The sequence below is a fragment of the Vulpes vulpes genome, chromosome 9 (genome assembly GCF_048418805.1).
Source record: "Vulpes vulpes isolate BD-2025 chromosome 9, VulVul3, whole genome shotgun sequence".
Lineage (NCBI taxonomy): Eukaryota > Metazoa > Chordata > Mammalia > Carnivora > Canidae > Vulpes > Vulpes vulpes.
The window spans coordinates 57047275-57068333 of NC_132788.1; the positions used below are offsets into that span (position 1 = coordinate 57047275).

The following is a 21059-nucleotide window of genomic DNA, read 5'->3' on the forward strand; positions in this document are numbered from 1 at the left end:
TGTGCACTCCATTCACGTCACCTGCCAGCAGCCACCCTTAGGCCACCCCTTGGGCCTGGAATATGTCTGCTGATGATATGGTTGGCCCACTCCTGTGGGGAGAGATGTGTAGAAGGAGCCAGCAGAAACACTGGGGCTTCGGGCCACTGGAGTAGGGAATTTCAAGGACTGGTGTGAAGCATTATGGGCTCCAGAAGAGCACATCTCCTTGGTCTGTCCTTGAGGAAAGGCCCAGCTGGAAGGAGAAAGCCAGAGGGAAGTCCTTGAAGCAGTAGTTTTCAAACTTGGTAGTACCTTACAATTGACTTGGGTTTGAAAATATAGTGATTCTTGGCTGCACCCTCTGTAGACTCAGATTTAATCGTTCTGGAGTAGAATGTAGACACTGGTATTTCAAAAGAGAGAGAGAGAGAATGAGAGCACAAGGAGGGGCAGGCAGAGAGAGAAGCAGGTTCTCCAATGAGCAGGAAGCCCGATGCAGGGCTTGATCCCAGAACCCCGAGATTATGACCTGAGCTGAAGGCAGACGCTTCACTGACTGAGCCATCCAGGTGCCCTTATTTTTTGTTTTTAATTTAAGTAATCTCTACCCCCAAAGTGGGGCTTGAACTCATGACCCCAAGATCAATAGTTGCACGTTCCTCCAACTGAGCCAGCCAGGCGCCCCAAGGACTGCCATGTTCTAAAGCTCGGGTGTGGGTGCTGCTGCCCTGGGTCTTCATTGGGCAGCAGGATGGCAGGTAGTGCCTCCTCCAGGTGAGGAGAGCCTCTGTCTGAAAATCACTGCCTCATCATCTTTTAACATCTTTTCCTTAATTGTGCAATTCTCTCTTTTGGCGGTCTGGCTGGGCCCTGACAACCACTTTCCTAGCTTCCTCTGTGGCCAGGGACAGACAGCTGCCTCGCACTGCCCAGTCATTGTGGCTGTAAAGGATGCTGCAGGGGAGGCGCAAGCGATGAGTAAGTGGGCCTGCTGCAGAGGAAGGGGTGTCACATCCACCCTCAGGAGCAGCAGCAGAAGTTCTGGCGGGGAGTCCCGGCCTATCATTCAAGGAGTGGACAGCCCTGTGCTGTCTGCATCCAGGTGAGTGGGAAGATTTGGGGCACCTTGCTGGCTCACGTAATTAGGCTGTGCGTAATTAACAACAACAAACATTTAATTGAGGCCATATCATGTGCCAAACTCTGCCCTAAGAATCTTAATGTCAAAACAATCCTATGAGGCAGGAAAATGTTTTATAGACCAGCCACTGAGGCCAGGGGACTGAAGCCACCTGCTGCACATCACACAGGGGAATGTGGCTTTAAATCAAGGCCATTTGGCTCCAGAGCCACTGCTCCTAGACCATTTCATATTGTTGAATGGGGTGTTATCGTTATTGTTATTCCCATTTTTCAGATGCTGGGAGAGGTGCGGTGACCTCCTGGAGGCCACCGAGTGAGGACACAGACTCAGGAAGCCCAGTGAGCCGTCTCCTCCAGAGCCTGGCCTGCCAGGTGGTACAGGTGTGTTCTGTACCCGCCAGCCCTGGCGCCCTGGTGCCCGGGGAGGGGGGCTGCTGATGAGATTGACACTGATGTGAATAACTGTACTGCCCACTCTGAGCACTGTCTGTGCCTTATCGGCCTGGAACTTCCTCTAGCCACGTCTTGGCCAGGCCCCAGACCCCAAATTCCTGGTGGGTGATGTGCGCTCCATCTGAGATAACAGCCATGGCAGGACTCCGAGGAGTCAGCTGCCTTGGCCACTTCTGCAGCTCAGATAACAGCTGATGGGCGAAGTGTCTCCACTTTATCTTGTGAAAGCTGGCTAGGCCTTGGGTTCCCCCAGGCTGCAAGGTGAGGCCAAATCTTGGCTCACTGCCTCTCCTCCTGGCTGGAGACTTGTGGGGGATGGGGGTGGGCATAAGCCTCCTGGGGGGTGGGGGCAGTGAGTTACCTAGATGCAAGGGAGCCAAGGTCCAGTGCCTTCTATGCCCCAGGCCTCCTCCCTTGCTGACAGAAGGAAGGATTCAATCTGTCACCCACTCCTCAGACATTTACTGAGCACTCCCCTCTGCTAAGCTCTGTTCAAACTACTTTTATTTTTTATTATTATTTTTAAAGATCTTATTTATTTATTCACGAGAGACACACAGAGAGAGACCGAGGAAGGTAGAATAATACAGAGAGACAGATGGGCCTCAAAACAGAATTAGGTACACAGAAAGGAGAGACAAAGTGGGAAAAGGGTGAGACACCCAGAGAGACAGAGACCAGGCCATCTGAATGGGGAACCCAGAAGTACAGATGGAGGTGGGTTCACAGCAACATGGAAAGACAGAGAGACACACAGACACATCCAGACAAAGATGGCACAGCCAAGAGAGCACAGGAGAGAAAGCTGTGAATGTTCTAAATGCCACTGAATTGGACACTTTAGAATGGCGAAAAAGGTGAATTTTATGCTATTGTGACTTTTGCCAGAATAAAAAGAGATTTAGAAGATGGCAAAGAGAGAGGGACAGACAGAAGGACAGAATTCCTGGATTGTGACTCTCTTAGGGCCTGATGGCCTTTAGAACCCTAAGACAGGGGTGGGGAGAGGACTGGGGGCTTGGGGTCCCTGTGCCTGCAGGGCCCCTGAATTTAGGGCCAGTCCTCTTTTCACCTGGGCTTCTCTGGGGCTAAAGGTTTCACTTGTGTGTATTGGGGATGGGGTTTTGAGCCCTTGTCCAGTTGGAAGGCCCAGGGAGGTAGCCTCCTGCCAACAGCCTGCTCCCCACAGGGCCTCTTTCCAGTCTGGCTCCTAGTCAGACTGTGGGATGCCCCACTCTGCCTCTACTGCGGGGATGACACGGTCCTTAAGGTTTTAGCTTACATTTGGCAGAGTTCCCCCTCCCTACCCGGCCTGCGCTGTGGGGATGACACGGAGTTCTCCCCGGCGCCCCATCACAGGTCGGACCATTCAAGAGACAGGAGGCTCGAGGGTCTTGGCTGAGGTCATACAGGGGTCACAGGCAGCTGGCCTGTGCGCTGAAGAAGAGGATGAACCTAGATGGGCCCAAAGCGGGGAGGCGGGGCTGGGGACCCTCTGCCCAAGGGCCTGGAGCAGCAGTGCGGGGCGCCAGGGGGCCGGGTGTGTGGGCGCTCCCAGGGTAGGACGCACCGGGGATGGAGAGGCCTGACCTCCGTCCCGTCGCACCGCCCGCCCCGGGCAGGTTGTACGCCCCCCCCGCCCCCAGCGCGGCCAGGGCTGCTGGGCCCGTCCTCCCGGCGGGCACACGAGGGCCAGGCTGGCCGAGGCGGCGGGGACGTGGAAGGGAGTGCAGCGTCGGGGCGGGGCACGAGGGGTGCGGACCGACGGACGGACGCGGCGCGCGGCGGTCCCTGGGGGCGGGGCTCGGCCCCTCCCGGCCGCGCAGAGCCCGCCCCGGAGGCGGAGGCAGGGGAGGGGCGCGGGCGGGCTGGGGCCGCCTCCGCCCTCCGCGCCCCGCCCCGCCCCGCCCTCCGCGCCCCGCCCCGCCCCGCGCCGCGCACAGCGGGGCTCGCGGCTCTCGACGCGCGACGGCCGGGCGGACGGACGGACGGACAGCGGAGCGCCCGCGGTGAGTGCGCGCCCACCCTCGCCGCGCGGGCGCCCCTCCCCCCCTCCCCTCCCCTCCCCTCCCGGGCCGCCGGCCCCGCGCTCGGCTCGGGGGCCCCGGACGCCCCGACGGTGCGGCGGCCCCGCGATGCGCGCCCCGGGCCGCGAGGTGCCCACACCCCGCCCCGCCGCGGGCGCGCCCGGCCGGCCCTGGCCCCATTGCACGGATGTGCGCACCGAGGCGGGCCTGGGGGCGGGGGACCTCGGGGTCCGCGGGCCGCCCCCCGCCCCCCGCCTGGCTGCGTCCCGCCGGGCGGCCCCCGCAGCCTCGCCCCGCGCCTTCCCCGCGCCCCCCTCGTCGGGCTGCCCTGGGCTCCTCCCGTCGGTCAGCACCGCCACCGTCCAGCTCACACCCTCAGTTCCCCGCTCCCGTCACACTGCCCCCCCCCCAAGCCAAGAAAAGTTCCTGCACCCGCGGCCTGGGCGCACCCGCCATCCTGCCACCACGTCCCCCGTTGCAGAGTCCTGTGCTCACAGCACCCCCCCGCCCCAGCTCTCGTACACATGCTGGGGCTTCTCACACTCGTCTCCCACACGCGTCCCTTTTGCACACACGTGCCTCACCCTCGGGCGCCTCCTAGACGGGCACGCCTCTCACTCAAGCAGTTATGTCTCACTTACACCCGTGTGCGTCTCTGACACGCGTGCCTGTCTGCCACACATGTGTCTATCGCACATGCATATCTATCTCACATGTGTCACACACGTGTCTCTTGCATAGCTGGAGTAACAAACAGTGCCTCACACACCGAATCTTGCACATGGAGTCCCATAGACCAGCTTGTAGTCGCGGGCAGCTGCCCTGACACCACCTCTGTGGGCATAGCCTTCCCCGCTGGCCTGAGTGTGCGGGGAGCCCCAGTAGGCCTGGGGGGATCTCACTTGGCTTAGGCTCTCTTGCCGCGGGAACTGGGAGGCTGTGGGAGCACGGGGAGGGGCCAGCAGCCTCCTCACTCCTCATCACCCCTGCGTGCCCTCCCCTTCCCCCACCCTGCTATCCCAAGCAGCTCTTTCTTTACTGTTAGGAGATGACTGCACTTGGACTCAGCCAAAGCTGGTATGAGCCAGCAGGTGTCACTATGAGAGGCCAGAAAAAGAAAAAAAAGATCTGGGTGCTGGTCATCAGCAGAGCCCCTTGAATGAGGGGACTGGTTAGGCCCCTCCCAGAGCCAGCCCCCCTGCAAGTATTGGCAGCTGAATGATGGGACTCTGAGCCTCACCTTCCTCACATGCAAATGAGGGTGAAGATTCCCACCAGGAGGAGGGAGGGACCTGTAATTGTTGCTTCCTCAGCTTCCACCCTTCCCTCCTGCACCCAGAGCTGTGAGAAGGGGGAAGGGGGCAGGAGATGGGTGAAATCAAAGGATCTTACTCTGTGCAAACCTGCCAGCCCTGGCTTTGACTGGCTCTGTGTGTTTTGTTTGGCTCTTACCGTGTTGTTATTATCTTTAAATGTTTAATTAACTGCCAGCATTTACAAATTGTCCGGTTTCACCTAAGAGTCCGGATTTCCATCTTTACCTGCAAAATCACAAGGTCTGGCAGCTTCAGGGTCCCCTGTCCCCCTGTGCTGCCCCTGGGGGTTGGGATGGGAGCATCCTGTGGCCAAAGTCCCCACCAGGCTTGCTTGTACATTCTCAGCTCCTACCTGGCCTACACAGGCCTCTGTGTTGGCCATGCCTGCTGTATAAACTGGGCTATTTTTACTGCATTGCCCACCCCAAAGGGGCCTACGCTAGTCCCCTCAGCCATGGCTGGGAAAGCCTTGAGTGAGCCTCATACCTCTTTGGAGCACTGAGGGGCACGCCAGGGGCCTGGGCCACAGTGCATCTTTGCGATGATGGTAGGCACTTTCTGCTGGGCTGTGGGAGACAGTGGACTGGGATCCCCCATGAGAGGAAGGCAGTGATTGAAGAGCCAGACCTTGACCAGATCCTGTCGATGATTCTGCAAAGTTACATTCTTACCTTATTTGATGGATGGGGAAACTGAGGCTCAGAAAGAGTTTTCTAGCAAGGGAATGGTAGAGCTAGAATTTCATCCTCGATTTTTCTGACCCTAAAGCCAAGCTCTTTGCCCTTCTCTCAGTGAATCCATGGGAAGAGGGACTTGGTCTCATTGATCCTGGGCAAATTCCCTCAGCCAGGTCCCCGCCTGACACACAGCAGGTGCTTAATAAATGCTTGTGGAATGACCAGGGACGCAAAGCTGCAGTCTCTGCAGGGGTTAGGGTAGAGCTAGATTCAGGACCTAAAGGGAAGAAGATTTCTTGCAGCCTAAATGACCACTCAGATTCCAGATTCCTTTTTTGTTTTTAAAGATTTTAATTTATTTTTAAGTAATCTCAACACTCAATATGAAGCTCGAACTCACAACCCTGAGTTTAAGCGTTGCATGCTCCACCAGCTGAGCCAGCCATTAAAAGGTACCCCCTAGGTTCCTTTTCATGAGCCTGAAAGCTCAACACAGTTTTCTGCCGTAGTCTTGACAGTCATATTCACTGTGAGCCCATGACCACGAGGGGGGGAGGGGGGGGAAGACCGCTGAGTCTCAAGTCTACATGACCTCAGGTGCATCACAGCGTGGCCTGTTGGACACCAGATTTCACGTTGGCCTTGCATTTGTGGGCCCTGAGTGTAAGCATTTTCCCCATAAGGCCCTGGTCCACATTGGTGGACAAGATGCCTACCAGGGAGAGACTCAGGTGGAGGACAGGCTCCCAGCTCCCATTCCCTTGGGTGGCCTCTTGATGGATAGCACAGGGTGGGGCTGTTGCTGTGTTATTTTAAGTCCCAGCTTCCATGACCCTGTGCTCTTTCTTGTGAGCACACGTATGTGGCTGATATAAGTGGTGAAGTGCCCTCCCACCCCCGTGATGTGCAGCCTCCTGGATGTTTGTTGACTGACTGAATGAGGACCAGGGCTTCCAGAGTGACTGGGGATGGTGGGCAGCAGCCCTGATTGCTTCCTCGTACTTCCTGGAGGTTTTCGTTTCTGCTGGGGAAGAAGGTACAAGGCTGTGCAAGGTGGTGCAGAGGGCCGGTCCCTCCCTTCCCTGGGCCTCACTCTTCCCTTCTGTAGAATGGATATTGTGATCTTGAGCTTTCCAGCACTCATGGTCCTGAAGTGGGGAGGAGAGGATGGACTCGTGCGGTGTCCAGGAGGCAGTTGAGTAGCCCCGCTCCCAGGCTGCCTGAACTCTGAGGGGCCTCCCCCAGCCAAAGGCCTTGGCCTGGGATGCAGTTCCAGCTTGTGACAGGACTCTGGGTGCTGGGAAACTTTGCTCCCATGTACTTTCTATTCTAGTTGGAGGGGTGAGGTGGTGTGGGGTGGGGTGATTCAGGTGGTAAAGAGATGAACTGAATTGATTTCAGATGCTATGAAGGCGTTTAAATCAGCAAGGTAACCAAATCCAGGGAGGCAAGGAGGGCCCTCGGCGGGAGAGGATTTCTGAGCTGAGACCAGAGTGCCAAGGGAGAATGCCAAGCAGGAGGCACAGCTAGTGCAAAGGGCCTGAGGTGGGACCCTGCTAGGTGTGCGTGCGGGACGGAAAAGGAGGAGGCTGAGTCACGGAGGGGAGGTTGCAAAGGAGGAGCTACGCAGGGAGTCTGAAAGCTACTGAAAAGTTTTGATGGAATGAGCAATGAGATTGGATTTCTGTTTTAAGACACCCTCTGGAGTAAGATCAGATCAGGAGGCTGTGCTGGGGCACAGTCCTCACCCTTGAGAAGCTACAGGCAGATGGAAGAAGAAGGTCTATGGGCAGACGTTTGAAACTCAGGGTGACAGACGCCGGCACAGCCTCACCATGGAATATTATGCAGCTGTAAAAAACTGAGGCTGCTCTCCGTGGAAAGGTCTTTCAGGATCTGTTAAGAGAAGAACACAAGGTGCCAGATGCCTTGTAAAACTTATGCCGCCTCTTGGGTCAAGTAAGAAACACAGCTTCACGTTGGCTTGTGCGTGCAGAAAGAAACAAAGCCTGGGAAGAAGCAGGAGGAACAGGGGCCAGTGGTTACCTGTGGTCACCTGGGGGTGGCTTTGGGTGGGCAGACAGGGGTCAAGGGTGTAAGGCTGAGATGACATTTCCCACTTTGTGCCTTTTAAAATATTTTCTGCTGCTTGAGCCATGCGACGGTATTGCCTATTCAAAACATTACATTACAAAGCATTTGGGCAGTTGGTGGGGGACTGTTCGTTTTTGAGTTTTAAGTGGAAGTGTTTAAGGATAGTTTTTAAATCCCCTGCCTTACTGATCTGGTGGTTGAACAGACGTCTTCCTGGCGTGGGACACAAAAGTTTCCACTGTGATTAAATTAGATGGTAACAAAGTCACTTTTTGCAAAGTCTTGGCAAATGGACAAAAGAAAAGAAATAACCCACCCTTTCTTTCTCTCCCCATTTCTTACCCCCTTTTCCTGTGGGTGTGTTTCCTTCTGGTGATTTGACTGCTGGCGCTTCCTGGCGTGGGCACCGTAGCACTTACCATCCCATTCCGGGACCGTTTCCCCAGTCAGCCCTGCTGGCTGGTGGGGAGACTGGTGACAGGTCCAGAGCCGGGGGCAGCCGGGGCAGCCAAGTCCCCACCTTGGCATCCTACAGGGTTCAGATTCCCAGCTCTGCCACTCCCAGGCTGTGCTCCCATCGGGCCAGTAACTTACCCCACTGAGCCTCAGTTTCTTTGTCTGTAAAATGGGTGTCCCAGCTTTGTTAGGGTTAATGGAAGGAGGAAATGAGATCGCTCATTCTTTCATTCAGCAGGTATTTATTGAGCATCCGCTGGGTAGTGGACACTGTTCTGAGTGCTGGGCATAAGACAATGACCAAGACAACATCCTCTGCCCCCCACAGAGCCTGCTTTTTGGCGGGAAGCACAGACAGGAAACCTGTGGGTGCTTGCTGTGGTGTCCTGTGCTGGCTGTGTGTGCAGAGAAGAGACGGCAACGCTGGTCTGGGACTGGGAGTTGGGTGGGGATGTTTTAGGTAGAGCATCAGAGGTGTCAGTGGAGCAGACGCCCGGGTGGAGTAGGCATGTCCAGCCAGAGATCACAGCACATACAAATGACCTGGAGGAGCTGGAAGTCAGGACCCCTGCGAGCAAGGAGGTCCACTGGAGGGTGAGCCATGGCCAGGGGCCATGGGAGAGCTTTCATTTTTATTCTGGGTGTGATACAAATTCCATTCAGGGAGGGACCAGCTCTGATTGAGATTTTAAAGTCCCCCCACCCATGAGCTGCTGGGGCCTAGCACTTGGCCTTATGGGGCAACAGGGAATAGTGGAGTTTGTGGCCTTTCTCTGGGAGGGTTAGGAACCATGGCTAAGCATTGCTGGGAACAGCCAGGGAGAGGCTCGTGGGGTCACAGTTCCTGGCCAGTGGCTCCCTGGACATCCATGCCAGGGATGTGTGCCCATGGTTTTGGGGTGCTCACAGTAGCCTCTGGTGTGGGAATGGCCTGTTGTCCCTCCCGTGCCAACTTGTGGGCCCCAGAGATGCACACAGGCAGTTCTGACATGCTTCGGCCAGGGCTGTCCTGAAGGAGAGCCCAGAGGTCATGACAGCCAGGTAAGCATCTAGCTGAGTCTGGCGGTGGTCAGGGAGGGCTTCCTGGAGAAGGTGATACAGGCACTGTGATGTGAAGGTAAAAAGTGAGGTAGACACCAGAACAGGAGAAAACCCAGTTTCTCTTGGAGAGGTGGGTTGGAGGAGAGGCAGGAAGTAAGGGTTGTGCTGGCAGACTGAACCCTAACAATGGAGCACCTCAAATCCTGGTCCGTGAACTGGAGATGGGCAGTCTTGGGGGCATTTCTTAGAAGAGGAGGGACATGGCCAGATGCTTAGAGGGTCCCTTGGGCAGTCCAGCCGTGAAGGTGGGACTGGAGGGGGCAGGATGGTAGGTGGGAGGCCTGAGAGGGTGACACAGGTCAGGATACTGAGGCCCAGAGAGAGGCGTGCCTGCCTGCAGTCTCATGGCAAGTGAGGAAGAAGAACTGGAACGGGAGCCAGGTCTGTCCACGTCCAGGTCCTGCTCCGGATGGGCTGCCCCTTGATCACGGGCACCACTGGCACACACGCACGCACTGCTAATTCACCTCCCCCGGTCTGGTCCCTTCCCAGGGCCCCTGTCAGGTCAAGCCATGCGTCATTTTACACCATTGTCCTCACAGTTATTGGAATTTGGAAGCATTGCAAAAATGCCTCGGTCTTCTCATATATGGAGATTGTTGCAGAGAAAGTACTGGTTTGGGGAAAGGTTATTTCCTTCCTTGAGGGTGGGGAGCCCAGCTTTTCTGGGGGGGGGATGCTGTATTGTAGGTCACCCGGGTCACAGCACTGGTGAGGAAGCCGTGCTGCCTGCCCGTCCTGGGCTGGGAGACAGCCTGGCCCAGAATGTGGGGGGCAGGGAGCACCCATGTCCTGGGGAGTGGGATGGCCGCCTCTGGCCGCTGGAGGCCTTTTTGCCTTCAGGAGACCCTGACCTGCTAGGGCTTCAATCTTTCAATTTCCTCATTGCAAAGTGGGGACAGCCCTCCTGGCTGTGCTGTTGTTTGATGGCCAGGAGTGGCCTGAAATGTGGGAAGAGGGCCTGACCTGTGGAGTGCCAGTAGGGTAAGGAGCCACCCAGGCCAAGAAGGCATGGGGGTGCTGGCATGCTTGCCTGGCCCGAGCTTGAGTCCTGTGTCCCAGCCTCAGCTTTTCCAAGGATGTAAAATGGGCCTGCTGGTAGTGGCCTGCCCGGAAGGGTTGGTGTGCAGACTTGAGGAAAAAGCCCCAACACAGCTTTTGGCAGGTACTTCACTAATACATGCTAGCTAGGTTCTTTGAGCATCAGGACCCCACACTCCTGTCCTCCTTCTCTGTTCTCATCATTGAGAAGATGGCCTTGTGGTCAGGACACACCAGTTTGGGTTTTTTTTTTTTTTTTTTTATTTTAAAGATTATATTTATTCGTGAGAGACACAGAGAGAGAGGCAGAGACACAGGCAGAGGGAGACACAGGCTCCATGCGGGGAGCCCGATGTGGGACTCGATCCCAGGACCCTGGGATCACGGCCTGAGCCGAAGGCAGACACTCGACCACTGAACCACCCGGGTGCCCTGGGTTCTTGATAAGCCTCCTAGGGTTCCTTCCTCAGCCTGGGTCTCCCATCCCAGTCTTGAATTCCCAGCTGTGTCTTTGATCACCAAGTGAGTGTTAGGTGATTCAGAAAATTCTGTTCTTCTCAATGACTCCTCACAGTGAAAGCACCACATTAAAAACGTTGTGGTAGAGAACTCTCAGGACCCCTGAGAGTCTCAGAACACTCTCAGAACACCTCCCCAGCCCCCAGTGAGTCTGGAGCCTGTAGGCCTAATCACAGGGAGCCAGGGAAGGGTTCTGAGCAGGAGAGTGCAGCCTGCTGGGGAATGCGTGGGACAGGCTGACTGGGGCAGGACCTCTGGGGGTCAGGGCCAGCTCAGGATCAGAGTATGGGTGGTCTTGACACATGTCAATCCCTTGAAGGCACAACCACACTGTACCCTCCTTGCCCCCCCAACACCCAGAGGCATGTGTGCACACACAAGCGCACCCTTCCCCACCAGGGCCACAGCTCTTCCCTGTGGTTTCTGTGTCAGCCCCCTGGGCCTCGGGAGCTGGGAGATTAGCTGTCCTGGTGGTTTGGTGCTGGTTGGGCATCTCAGCGTCCTTTATCTGTTCCCCTGGCATGTCCTCAGAGCAGAATAATTCAAGTGTTGTCCAGCCATGGGCACCTCAGAGTCTCTGACTGCTGTTCTCAGATCATGGGGCTGAGGAAGGCAGGCCCCTTAGGGGCCTCGTGTCCTTTCTTTGGGGAAAAAAGCCAGTGGTATTGGCTTCCTCTCCTGATACATGATGATCAGTGCAACACTATCACATTTTCTGCTGTATCTTCCGACCTCTGGTGGCTTTACATTATACACAGTATATATATATATATTTTTAAATCCCTTCCCTGTTTTGCTTATATTTATTTCAAAGGAGACCTCTCGTCACAGCTGTAGGCAAAAATCAGACTTGCCCCAAATCAGCAATAGCCAGGAAAATAAAGATTAACAGCAGCCACGCAGGGCTTTGAACCCTTGTACTTCTGTTCCCTGCCTCAGCCTCGAGCCCTGGGACCTGCCCTCTCTTTGTTACAAAGAAAGGGTGGCAAGTGGCAGGCAGATGTGCAGGGCATGCCAGCGGTCCACAGAGAGTTCTCTGTGATCCTGATTGGTGGAAAGAGATTAGGTGGGGGATAATTACTCTCCATGGGCCTCTGTCACATACGCTTTGTTCCTGAGATCTGAGCTTGTCCTGCATGGTCCTCTCTAGCCCTTGGACAGACCCCTCTGGCAGGCCATCCCACACCTCCCATCTCCTGGGGACCCCATTGGCATGTTTCCTGCTGGGCAGGGCTGTGACGGGAGGCTGCTGCCCCTCCAGCAGGGATGTCTTCTCGGAGACCCAAGTCCCTGGTTCTGAGGCCAGGGGTTGGGAGCATTCTCTGAGGTGTCCAGTGGCCTGGGGTCCATGCCAAGGGGTTGTGGGTGGGGGGCGTAGGGCCAGGGCTCCAGTGCTGAGGGAAGAGGTTGATGGTAGCTTGCGAGGTGAGGCTGGGCCCAGTCTTTGAATGACGTGGGCAATCTAGGCCTGGCTCGGTGGGTTAGATTCCATCTGTAAGCTATGAAGTGCAGTGAGCAGAGGTCATTAATGATAGGTCTCATGGGTGATACTGATAACACTCATGCTCATGGCTGGTCAGGCCCTTAATTAGCCGCATGCCCCAGTGAGAGGAACAGTTTGCCCTAGTGCTCCTCTGCCCTCACCCCCCGTAACTTGTTTTCTTGAACCGAGTGGCTGACCTTACACCCTGACGAGTGAGAGAGACTCATTTAAGGGAGTGCTGGCCATGGGAAGGAAATGGTGACGTCAGTTGCCTGTCCCTGCAATGCCCCACTGTGATCCCAAGGCAGGATGTGCCTGAGCCAGGTATGCTCCTGAGGCATGGTGGTGGCTTCCTGTGCAGGGGGTAGGAGCATGACCCCTCCTTGGCTCCAGACTTCAGGGGTCTCACTGGGATGGTAGGGCCTCAGCATGCGGCATGGTAGCCCAGACATGCCCTGGACTGTGTCTCACACCATGGTTCCCCCCCGCACCCTGCTCCTCACTTCAGATGGGGCCTGTGTATCATGCGGTGGGGGGTTTCGCCTTCACGTGGGCTTCACTTGAGGCTGCTCAGGAGAAGCAGAGGGTCCAGTGCATCATCAGGAAAGACCTGGACCCGCTGGCCCCCGAGAAAGCTACAGCTAGGGTCTCTGATGCCGCCAAGCCTGCCTTACACCCCATCTTTTTGTCTCTGCTTTTCTCTACAAGCCTGGTTGATGTTCTCAGAATGATTTAAATGTGCCTGCCCTCAGCTTAGAGGCCTCCTGGCTTCCAGTCTCTTCTATTAGAGATGCTCTGTATGCTCTTTTAGTTCCAGTTCAGAATCCCGGGGAAGAGCTCTGATTGGCCCAGCTTGGGCGACACATCCATCCTGGGCCAATGGGCTGTGGCCAGTGGCGGCGGCGGGGTTGTGATAGTGACATGGCTCTGTGGGCTGTCTCCAGCCAGTCCCTGAGAATGGGCCCTGTGTGAAGCAGACTAACCCTGCAGGAGGTACCTGCTGCAGAGTTCGACTCTATTAACTCCAGAGACAAACATTCTTGTAGTCAAGTCAGCACCAGACACAACGCGGTTGCTCATCTTACTTTCTCATCACAAGTGTTAGGATTATTTTGATCACAGGTGAGAATAATTTCAGCAAAAAGTCATGTAACAAAAAAGTACAGGGTACAGTTGCAGGCTTGGCTATATCCAGGGGCTCTAGAGATGACCCCAGGACTGTGTCTCCATTCTCCATGTTGCATTATCCTCAGACAGCCTCTGCCACGTGGCTCACTCCTATAAGCTCAGAAGCTTCGGCATGGGCCCATGTGACAGTCACTGTGGATGAGAGATGGCCATCCTGTGGTCCATGTAGCCTGAGAGGGGGTGGCTCCCCAGAGGGAGATTGGGGTTTTCTTGCTGGGAGAAGGGGTTGGAGGTCTCCAGAGCATCACCCAGTTGTTCTGTCTAACCAAGTAGCTGTTTCTTCCCCTGTTCCTATGTCACATGGTGGACCCATCCCAAAGGGAGTATGAGGATGTTCCAGAATGTGTAACAACGGCTCTTCAACGTCTGGGGTAGTTCATAGTTTAATAGGGAGTTGAGAGAAGGGGTGGGGACTGTGGGGTCTTGACCTCTAGCCTGACCACACTTAGCCCAAGTGGCGAAGACGTGGGCTGAGTCTGTTATTCTTGGAGGGTTTGGTCTCACCCTTGTGTTTTGCGTCTCTCTTGTCTGTGAACCCTGTGTGGATGCAGACACTCCGTGTACAGATTGCAGGGAGGTCAAAGAAGGCATCTTTGAACTCCAAGGGAAGGTTTTTCAGAGGAGGGGATATTGAGCTGGGCCTTGAGGGATGAGTAGGAGTTTGCTAAGGGGAAGGAGGATGGGCCTGGCCGAGAGAACCAAGGAAAGGGCAGAGTTGAAGAGCCATGGAAGATTTAAGAGTAGCTGGGACAGTCCTTTTTAAAAATGTTGAACAAGTATTCAGTGCCTGTTGTCTGCCAGGAGCGACGCTGGGGTCCCTGCGTTGTCCTCCTGGGTGCTCCTGGGTGTTGTGGAGAGGCTGCTTTGGCTGGGCTCACGGGCACGTGGGACACGCTTTCTCGGAGGGTCACATCTGCAGTACCCAGCAGCCTGGGGAGCTTGGCCCTGCGTGCTGCCTGTCTCTGCTCTGGGCCCTGGGGGGCTTCTGATGGTTATGCCACAGCTGGGGCCAGACCCCCTACTTGCTGTATACTGGCCACCCTGCTGGCAGCCCTGAGAAATTCCTGAATTTCAGGGCCATGCAAATAAGTAGGGGCACCAGTGCAGCAAAGCCCGAGGACATAGCAGGGTTTCCGTGGCTGGCGCCTCCTTCCATGTGCCACTGTGGTCAAGGGAGCCCAGGGCTGCTGCAGGCCAGCCCTGTCTGCTAGTCTCTGTCATCCGCCTCCGGTCTGTCCCTGTCTTGTCTGTCTGCTTGGCTTCTGGTCTCTGCTTCTCTGTCTGCCTTCCTGTCTCCTCTCTTTCTGCCTGTCCCCTTCCACTCCACCCTCGCCCCTTGTGGAGTCATGAGGCTAGAAAGGTGACAAGTGAGAAAAGGCTCCTGTGCACTTGTGGTTACAGCGTGGGGCTCCCAGCGTAGGCGGTGACTCGCCAGGTGACCTCATGCAAGTTTCTGCCGATCTCGAAGGCCCTTCTGGGATGAGTTTGTGAGTGACACTCACATTTATAACTCATCCCATGTCCTGTGTCAGGCCTGTGCTGGGGCCACACACACTAATTAATTCTTCCACCCCCCCTCCCCCACTTTGAGTGCCGGCAGTGGCCCAGACCCAGGTCAGGGCTGAGCAGGAGGGCAGGGTCCCTGCCTCGGATTACAGTCCAGCTGGGGACATAAGCAGACAGACACATCAATGTAAGATGGTCCCTGCCAGTCCCGGCCCCTGAAGGCCATCCTATCTGGCTAGCCAGGTGATGGGATCTCCGCAGTGTGGCTGATTGCAGAATGAGCCCGTCCTGGGCACTGACCGTGCCCCAAGTGGGGTGACGTCAGCAGGGCTGTCCACACTGAGGCTGGAGAAGTGGTGCAGGACTGGATGGGCTCTGTTGGAGCTCTGAACAAGGTGGGGCCAGGGATATGGTGGGGAGCAGGAGGCAGGTCATGGGGGCCCTGAGGAGACAGCGTGGTCTGGGCCGAGGGGGAGGGACACAGGTGGAGAGAGAGGGATGGTCAGGAGCCTGGGGGAGCAGTGGCTGGGGGTGGAGAAGGGGGTGGGACTCACCACGGGAGGATGGCCCAGCACGTGCGTGTGCACAGGTGTGTTCGTATGCATACACAGTCACATGCACTTTCATACCTCCTCATGCAGTCGTACACACTTAAATTTGCACACACAGCCACTCCACAACCACTCCACTCCACTTACAGTTCACATCCTCATGAATGAGTTCACCCTCCTTCACACGAGTGTGTGCACAGACTCACTCATACACCCAAACTCCAGTTCACACGAGCGCTTTCTCACCTCACGTATATGCAGCTCTTGTGGAAGGGACCCTTGGTCTTTAGGCTTCCCTTGAAAGCACCTCTTGTATCAAAGGAAGGAAAAAAGCAAGAGAATGTCTGCCAGAGCCTAGAGATAGGGTGAGAGCCGGGTCCAGGACCGGCTCCCAGGAGGGGACTCCCAGGAGCTCCCTGGAGCAGCTCAGTCTCTGCTGGGTTTCTCAGCACAGAAGGAACCCCGGGCTCAACTCTAGAAGGTGGGATTAGAGGCTGCACCAAGATTTGGGAGGCTCTGGAGAACTCCCAAAAATTTATCTTACCCTGGCCTACTACGGTCCCTAAAATCCCACCTCCCTGTTCCTTCGGAAGGGGCATTATATTCCCCCAAGGCCAGTTTATTTTCTGGGACAGGAGAGGGGTGAATCCATTTCCATAGGAGTCTGGCAGGTGATCCTCTTTACCAGGAGGAGCTGACTTTTCTCAGAGCTTTTAATCACAGAATGTCAAATTTTACTGATGCTTTCCCCCCAGCATCTGGTGAGATGGCCTTATAGCATTTTTCTTTGGGTGAATTGCATTGATTTTAAAATATTGAACTACCCTTGCATTCCTGAGGTAATGCTGTTTGGGCACAGCATATTATCTCTGTAATGTGCTGCTGGATTCCATTGCATGGTATTTTATGTAGGACTTGGCAGCTAGATTCATAAGTGAAACTGGCCTGTACTTCTCTCTGCTGATAGTACCCATGTCTGCTTTTGGTGTGAGGATTTTCCTCATCTTACAAAATGGGGGGAAGATGCCTCCTTTTGTTTTTCTAGAGCCTGGAAACATTTTTTTAATAGGATGGAAATTATTGTCACCTCTGACTGTACTGTGTCTTGGGCTAGCCTCTTACAGATGGTTCTTTATTTCATCCCACAGCACCTTGTGAGGAGAGCATGGTGCTTCTTTTTTTTTTTTTTTTTTTTAAGATTTTATTTAGTTATTCATAAGAGACACACACACAGAGACACAGGCAGAGGGAGAAGCAGGCTCCATGCAGGGAGCCCAACACGGGACTGGATCCTGGGACTCCAGGACCATGCCCTGGGCCCAAGGCAGTGCTAAACTGCTGAGCCACCCAGGGATACCCGAGCATGGTGCTTCTCATTTAACAGATGGGGAAAATGAGGCTCAGAAGGCCAGTCTCTGGCCTGTGGTCAAACAGTGGGAGTCAGCTCAGCTGGGCTGAGAATGTAGGCCACTGTGACTCTAGGGCCATACTTCCAAGCTATTCAACATGGCCAAGAATTGTCTGAGATGCTGGCCTATAGGAGAGCCTTTGGCTTATTCTAAGGTTTTTCACGGGGTCTGGGAAGAGTGCTGATTGAGCATCAGGAGAACTTTCCTAGCTCTACCTGCCCATCTGCTGCTCACCTACCTATGTACCTGCCTACCATTCATGCATCCACATGTCCACTGATCCATTGCCTGCATAGTCATTGAGCTGCCTCTCAGCCATTCATTCCTACACTGATACACCCACCCATTAACCCACCATCCCATTCATCCTCCATCTCCTCACCCATCTATCCGCCCGTCTGCCCATCCATCAGACATTTATTTATCCACATGCTGGGTTACTCATTCATCCATTGACCCACTTTCCCATCCATCTGCCATCTGCTCATCCACCCATTTATCTATGTTCACCATCTGTCTATTCCCCCCTCCATCTCTTCATCAGCTATCCATCTACATACCAGTTTACTTATCCATCCACTGACCCACCTCTTCCTCCATCCATCTGCTTCCTCCTGCCTGCTCATCAGTCAATCATCCATCCATCCATCCATCCATCCATCCATCCACTTGTCCATCTACCTACCCTTGGGGCTTAGCCTTAGAGCAGGAGCTAGGATTTGGGTCTTCAGAAATTCAGAAGGGAGGACACCATGGTTTGGGATAGCAATATGAGCAAAGATGAGGGGTTCGGAGTCTTCCAGTTTATCAGGAGTTGGGTGAATGGAAGGCAGCAGAGGGAGATGGGTCTGGGAAGATAGATGGGGGCTAGATGGTGATGGACTTCAAATGCCACTCTTAGGAGTTTTCACTATGTCCCTGGGCCAGGGGTCTTCAACTAGGGGTCTGTGAATGAGCTCCAGGGAGTCCGTGGGACCCTTAAAATGATCTACAACAGCTTTTGGAGTATGCTCATGTATCTGTAAGACTCTCAGTTGCAAGTGACAGAAAACCTGGTCCAGGTTAGCTTAACACACTGGGTTCATATCACTGTAAAATTCAGTTTTTCAATTAGGCGCAGCTGGATCCAGTTGCTCAGCAGCTATCACTGTTTCTGTTTTTCCACCTCTTGGGCTTTTCTTGTTTTTGAGTTGGCTCTAGCCTCAGTCTCCACCTGAGAACAGGATGGCTTGAGGGATTCTTGACATGAAATCATTTCATGTCTAACACACTGGGAAAGAGAGAGGCCGTTTGCCCAAAACCTTACTTCAATTGGGTTTCTTGAGCTCCCATTAGCCTGCTGTCCAAGTCTGAATTTGGCATTGTTGTGACAGGAATAGGAAACAGTGATAGTCAGGGGCAGTGGGGTGGTGTGGACCCCAGAATGAAGCCCACGGGCTGCTCTTAGAAGGCGGGTAAATATACAATGGAATGGTTTCTGTTACCAGATTTTGCTTGCATTATCCCTTTTTTGGTGTGTGTGTGTGTGGGTGGGTGGGTGGTTGTTGCCCATAGCTTTTCCTGGATTCTCGAAGGGCCCAGAGGTGACAGGGAAACCATTCAGGGTTTTGAGTGGGGGTGAGAGGAGATGAGCCAAAAAGCCTCCTGCAGGTGGGCCCAGGGCAGGCTGGCTGGAAGATGCCTGGATCTGTCACAGAGGGAGGGAGAGGTCAGGGGTATGATGCGGCCCGTCTGTCTGGGGCCGGGCGTGGTAGAGGGCACTGGACACCAGGTGGGGAGAGCAGTGAGCTCAGCGTGGCCATGGGCAGGCCCGTGTCTCATTGCTCCTCCCTGGGAGCGTTTCTTCCTTCCAGAATTGTGACTTGTGGGGAAGGAATATAGCAGCTCCCTCCTGGTGCCAAAAGCAATATTTTCTTTTCTTGAAGGTTGATTGTAAGTCATGGACATTCATCTTTGTGATTTTTCACCTGCTTATGCTGGTAATGAGATTAATGATTATATATGCAGGGTCAGCTCTCACCCAGGCTTTGAGGAGCTTTTTATTCATTTCTTTTTTTTTTTTCCTTTCTTTTTAGGGAGGAGAGAGCAGGGAGGGGAATATACCCTGGCTGCTCTACTTGAAGGATGATTTTCCAGTGTTTTCATGAGCTCACCCCTTTGGCGATCCCCAGGGGCCAGTGAGCCTTTGAGGACACAAGGCTCTCAGCCCCTCTCTGTGTCCCACCTGGGGTCCTGATGTTCATCAGTACTTTGCACCAGGGGTTGGCTGAGAGACCCTGTGTCCCCCAGCCCCTCCCCTCTCCTCAGAGGTCTCACGCCACCCACCTATGCCTTCAGCCCTGCGCCCCCCCCCAGCACGAGGACCCACACCCCACCTCTCCAACACGCCCCTGGCCCTGTAACCTGTCTCCTCACGGCCAGCCTTGTCTCCTTGCAAACGATGCCAGCGATTATGAAGACTTTTCCCCACGAGGAAATGAAGGAAAATAAGACTTTAAAGACGGAAGCCAAACATGATTACTTACTTTCGGTGATTTGTGACTATTGTTCACATCCTTCCTGTCCTTCTCATTTCTTCTGCCAACACCCTCTCTAGTTCTTGTTTTCTTTCCTTGGACTACTAAAATTGGCTCTTTTTTTTTTTTCTTCTGTTCTTTAAAAAAATCTCTTTTATTGTATAAAAGCATATATATAAAAAAAGTACATGAAAGTCAGCATACCCTCAAGTGACCACTACCTGGGTGCATCAGGAGGACAGCCCCCACACTCAGGAGTTCCCATGGTCCCTCCCTGTCTCCCTCTGCCCACCAGGTGCCCATCACCAGATTTCTGGGATGGACAGTCCAGCTTGGCTTTTTAGTTTTGTCTCCTGTGTTTGTATTCCCCATGTGATGTTTCAGTTTTCGGACTTTATGAAAACTTCCTTGGACTCCTTGAAAGGATGTCTATAGTTCCTTCTTTTTCCCTTTCTTTTTCTTTTTAGAGAAAGAGAGAAAGAGAGAGAGAGAGAGAGAGAGAGCTCATGGCGGGGGAGGAGCAGACAGAGGAAGAGAGAGAGTCTCAAGCAGGCAACGCAAGGCCTGATCCCAGGACCCTGTGATTGTGACCTGGACCGAAATCAAGAAATCAAGAATTGGATGCTTAACTGACTGAGCCACCCAGGCACCCCTCTAGTTGTTTCTTGAATTCCCAGTGTGCTGGACCTGGTGTGGGCCCCCGCCCCACTGTTGGAACGGTATCTGCTAAATGTTTTGGATGCTTTCTCTTGTTCTCTAGGGGCACTGCCCATGGGGAACTGATGGGACTCCTCTTTGGAGCTTCTCTCTTTCCTTGATTTTCATACCCCTTCCTCCATCTTTTCTCCTCTTGCTGCTCACCTCACCACATCCTGCTCTCTTCTTTGTTCCCTGCATACCAGCCACAATGTGTCAAGCTGGTTCCTACCCCCGGAGCCTTTGCACATGCTCTTACTGCTGCCTGAGATGTCAATCCCCAGATCTTTGCATAGCCTCCACATTTTTGCCAGGCAAGTCTCAGCTGAAATGTCTCACCTCTTGCATGTGGTTGCTGTCCTGACCACTTTTTTTTTTTTTTTTTTAAGATTTATTTATCTGAGGGAGAGAGAGAGAGAGAGAGAGAGCACACACATGCACAGGTGGGAGGGGCAGAGGGAGAAGGAAGAGAGAATCTCAAGCAGACTCTCACTGACCATGAAGCCTGACGTGGAACTTGATCCCAGGACCCCAAGATCTCATCCTGAGCTGAAACCAAAAGTTGGATGCTTAACCAACTGTGCTACCCAGGCGCCCCTGCTGTGACCACTCATGATGCCTATAGTATCTTCTTATTCATTTGTTCCTTGTGTCTTCCCTCCACTAATGTTGGCCCCATTTGGGTGGGAGCTTTGTTGGTTTTACTCACTGTCACATCCCAGTCCCTGTAATAGGAGGTGGCGGGTAGCAGCTGTGTGATGAATATCTACAAGGTAAAGGACTCTGGCTGTATTCTCTTAGCAAAGACAGACCTGGTTTCAAATCCCCATGCCACCTTTTACTGGTGACTGTGGGCAGATCATTTACCCTCCCTAGGCCTGAGTTACCCTACCTGTAGAGT

The 21059-nt window shown here is 54.3% G+C and overlaps 1 protein-coding gene across 4 annotated transcripts in view; it reads left to right on the forward strand.

Annotated features, from left to right (window-relative positions):
* The first annotated feature begins 3490 nt into the window (after positions 1–3490).
* The window catches only part of FBLN2 (fibulin 2), an 86418-nt gene continuing 68849 nt past the window's right edge, over positions 3491–21059 (forward strand). The window contains exons 1-2 of one of the 4 annotated variants that reach the window (XM_072720208.1): positions 3499–3587; positions 19930–20181. The gene's annotated coding sequence lies outside the window, so the exon portion shown is untranslated. Of the gene's footprint in view, positions 3588–19929; positions 20182–21059 lie in introns of all 4 variants that reach the window. The other 3 variants (XM_072720205.1, XM_072720206.1, XM_072720209.1) reach the window with 3 other exon arrangements.